Raw genomic sequence first — 4,519 nt, forward strand, 5'->3', positions numbered from 1 at the left:
TGTGTGTGTGTGCGTGTGTGTGTGTGTGTGTATGTGTATACATATATGTATACATTTGTGTGTATGTGTGTGCACATTTACATGGATATGGTTTCGTATGGTATGTAAATACACACATGCATGCATACATATACATATGCATATTCACACATATGCATGCACACACACACACTCACACCGAGGGGGGGGGTGAAGAGAGAGAGATGTGAGGCGACATGAAATGCTCATGTTGATATGGTGACCACAACTAACAGCAGCATCATCAACAACCACAATAGCAGTAGTCTCTCATCTTTGTGTTTCGTTTTACTTTTTTTTTTTTTAATGTAACCAAGGAATGACTCTGGTGTGTTGTCATATGGACAGCCATGTGTATACACACACACACACACACACACTTCATACATGCATGTACATACATACAGCTACATACACACACATATCTATACATCTGCATACGTAGATACATCTGCATCAGTGGTTCTCAACCGGGGGGGGGGGAGTTGCGGGAGGGATCCATATGGTCTACCAAATCCACTCACAAAGCTTTGGTCAGCCCGAGACTAGAGTAGAAGACACTTGCCCAAGGTGTCACGCAGTGGGACTGAACCCGGAACCATGTGGCTGGGAAGCAATATACTTACCACACAGCCACATATATATGTATGTATATGTTTGTGTGTCTGTGTTTGTCTCCCCACCATCACTTGACAACCGATGTTGGTGTGTTTATGTCCCCCGTAACTTAGAGGTTCGACAAAGGAGACCAATATATAAGTACTAGGCTTACAAAGAATAAGTCCTGGGGTGCTCCAGCATGGCCACAGTCAAATAAGTGAAAGAAATAAAAGAATAAAAGAATATGTGTGTGTGTGTGTGGCTGTGTGGTAAGAAGTTTGCTTCCCAACCACATGGTTCTGGGTTCAGTCTCACTGCATGGAACCTTGCGCAAATGTCTTCTACTATAGCTCCGGTCTGACCAAAACTTAGTGAGTTGATTTGGTACACGGAAACTGAAGGAAGCCCATCGTATATATATATATATATTTATGTAAATGTGTATGTGTGTCTTTGTGTTTGTCCCCCACCACCATCAGCACTTGACAGCCAGTGTTGGTAACTTAGCAGTTCAGCAAAAGAGACCAATAGAGTAAGTACCAAGCTTAAAACAATAGAAGTCCCAGGGTCGATTTGATCGACTAAAACCTGTCAAGGCGGTGCTCCAGCATGGTCACAGTCAAATGATTGAAACAAGTAAAGGAGTAAACGAGAATACAGTCTGTAAAGTGGTCGGCGTTCTTCATCATCATCATCATCATTGTTGTTGTTGGCACTCCGTCGAGGGTTCCAGTTGAATCAATCAACAGAACAGCTTGCTCGTGAAATTAACGTGCAAGTGGCTGAGCACTCCACAGACACGTGTACCCTTAATGTAGTTCTCGGGGATATTCAGCGTGACACAGTGTGTGACAAGGCTGACCCTTTGAATTACAGGCACAACAGAAACAGGAAGTAAAAGTGAGAGAAAGTTGTGGTGAAAGAGTACAGCAGGGTTTGCCACCATCCCCTGCCAGAGCCTCGTGGAGCTTTTAGGTGTTTTTGCTCAATAAACACTCACAACGCCCGGTTTGGGAATCGAAACCGCGATCCTATGACCGCGAGTCTGCTGCTCTAACCACTGGGCCATAGATTGGTTGGAACTCCATTGACAATCCCTTTCCACACTACACAGTCCTGCATTGCTGTGTTCAGAACCCTAATATCCAGCCCCGAGTCCTGAGATATAGCATTTGGAAATGTCAATTTCCTGGAGAAAACACTTCCAGAGGGATCCCATAGAAGCAGGGAGGAGATAACCTTTTTCTCTGCTCGATGACAGAGGCCAGCAAATTGTAGCCGTTTCTTCTTTAGTCTGAGGGATATTGGTGTCAGATTTCTGCAGATGTTACCCAGTGTTGAGTGTGATCCCCAACTGATGTTCTGTATCTTTCTGAGCAGGTTGGTATATGTTCCATCTAGTTGTTTTTCTAAGGGAGCTGAAAAGGTCGGCATTAGGAAGGAACATGCAGCCATAGAAACCATGCCAAAGCAGAATCTGGAGTTCGATACAGTCCTGTGGCTCTCTTTCTCTCTCTCTCACTCACACACACACACACACACACACACATGCATGCACACATACACACACACACACGTACACACATGCACACACACACATGCACATACACACACACACACACACACACACAGACATATATAGGGTAATGCTCCAGCACGGTCCTATCTTGATTGTTTGAAACAAACTAAGATACTTCATTACAAGATGAACCAACAACAATAACAACAACAACAATATTAGTGGGTTTTGACCTGGAGGTAGTATAACACAGAAAGAGAGAAGCGGGAGAAAGAGGGGAGACAGAAAGAAAGTAGTCGAGTAGAGATGGTAGTGTGTGGTTGTTAAAAAGACTTATTGAATGAAAAATTGTTGTTATGGAAACCAATGATTGGCTGCTCCGATTCCCTGGGGAAATTATAGTGGATTTGAAACCTGAACGTCTGTCATCACATGCAGCACACAGGTAGTGGTTGGACAATAGATTCTTACATACTTGGACAGGTGATTAATGGCCTTACACCCTCAGACAATTAAGTTCGAGAGAGAGAGAGAGAGAGAGAGGGAGAGAGAGAGAAAGAGAGAGAGAGAGAGAGAAAGAAAGATATATATATATATATGTATATATATATATATATATATATATAGACAGAGAGAGAGGGAGAGGGAGAGATAGAGAGAGAGAGAGAGAAAGAGAGAGAGAGAGAGATAGAGAAAGAGAGATAGAGAGAGAGAGAAAGAATGTGTGTGTGTGTTGGAAAGACAAGGAAGGAAATAGAGATACAGAGAGAGAGATGGGAAGAGGAGTTGAGAGGGAAAGGAAGAGTCAGAGAAAGTGTGTGTGTGTGTGTGTATACATGGCTGCAGTCAAATGACTAAAACAAATGAAAGCTACACACACACACACACACACTGTATTTGTGATTTAAGGCTACCAGTGGTGTCATGCTAAAAATATCTTAACAATTTCTCCATGTGATCAGTTTGAAATATCAAGATATTCTTTAAGCATGAAACCAAAGGTAGCCTTAATACACAAATAAAAAATCTTTATCCACCTATGTGGATATATATATATATACACACACACACACATATATATATATATACACACACACACGCACACACACATAAATATATATATATATATATATACACACACACGCACACACACACACATATATATATATATATATATATATATATATATATATATATATAGATACACACAAATATATATATAGATAGATAGATACACACATATATATACACATACTCTCTATCTAAACACATATCACCACCTCTTTCTAGTGCACTTAGTTCTCCACAAAATCAGTCTATCTTTAATCTCCATTCTGTCAACATCTCAAATGTAAAATTCTTCCCTGCAGATGGAGGAAAACATTTTATAGCAGAGACTCCAGCTAAGAAGATCTGAAGAAGGAATTGTAATTCCGAAATATCATTGGACTATAGATAACCAAATTACAACAGGTATATAGTCCATTTTTTGTTCTATAGTGCATTGTTATACCATTCTAAACTTTTTATTCTTAATGACATAATTATTTTACTAGATTTTTCATTATTTTTAAAAGCAATTGAAACAAAGGCAGTAATATCCTAAGTCATACAACTTAATTTCCAGACCTTTCCATCATGTCTGTGCTAACTCTTTTGATACCAACCTACCTGAGCCTTTCTTTTGGTTCTACGACACAAACTTCTTGTTTTAAAAGTGATCTAAATTTAAAACTTTCCATATTTTCATGTTAATTTAGGTTCTGAAAACCAGCTTAATAACGACAAAATTATTTCACTAAATTCCCCATTATAGGCGCAGGAGTGGCTGTGTGGTAAGTAGCTTGCTTACCAACCACATGGTTCCAGGTTCAGTCCCACTGCGTGACATCTTGGGCAAGTGTCTTCTGCTATAGCCTCAGGCCGACCAAAGCCTTGTGAGTGGATTTGGTAGACGGAAACTGAAAGAAGCCCGTCATATATATATATATATATATATATATATATATATATGTGTGTGTGTGTGTGTGTGTCTGTGTGTATTTGACAACTGATGCTGGTGTGTTTATGTCCCTGTCACTTAGTGGTTCAGCAAAAGAAGAGACCGATAGAATAAGTACTGGGCTTATAAAGAATAAGTCCCAGGGTTGATTTGCTCGACTAAAGGCAGTGCCGCAGTCAAATGACTGAAACAAGTAATAGAGTAAAAGAGTAAGAGTATTATTTTGAAAATTAGTTGAAATGAAGGCAGTGTATTTCAGCGGAAACATCCAAGTCATGATTTAGTTTCTAGATTTTCCCATCATGTCCTGTGCTAAACCTTTTGATACCAAGCCAAATTTAATTTCACATTTTAACTGTTTAGCATTCAGATTACTCCAT

This window comes from Octopus bimaculoides, chromosome 30, assembly GCF_046866305.1.
Source record: "Octopus bimaculoides isolate indiv1 chromosome 30, ASM4686630v1, whole genome shotgun sequence".
Lineage (NCBI taxonomy): Eukaryota > Metazoa > Mollusca > Cephalopoda > Octopoda > Octopodidae > Octopus > Octopus bimaculoides.